This window comes from Brassica oleracea, chromosome C7 (genome assembly GCF_000695525.1).
Source record: "Brassica oleracea var. oleracea cultivar TO1000 chromosome C7, BOL, whole genome shotgun sequence".
Classification (NCBI taxonomy): Eukaryota; Viridiplantae; Streptophyta; class Magnoliopsida; order Brassicales; family Brassicaceae; genus Brassica; species Brassica oleracea.
The window spans coordinates 30,680,686-30,680,970 of NC_027754.1; positions in this window are offsets into that span (position 1 = coordinate 30,680,686).

Here is a 285-nt window from a genome sequence, read left to right on the forward strand (position 1 = left end):
TATCCAGGACCTTTGTTACCTAGTAGCTTGGCGTCCCAAACTACATGGTTTGGTACCTTAGATGTTTAGCAGCGCAGCCTTTTCTCAATGTCTGGTCTGGTTTCCTTATGACCTCGGATTTGTATTCTATGCACCCTTCTCTTTTTCTTTCTGAGGTTCCTTATCTTATGAAACACTTTGGTCTATATTGTATAGACTCTGTAGCAACTTGACTGTGTCTATTTCTAGGACATCAGATTTCGTTTGGTGCTAAGCTGGTTATGACTTAGTCATTCTTTTCTTTTC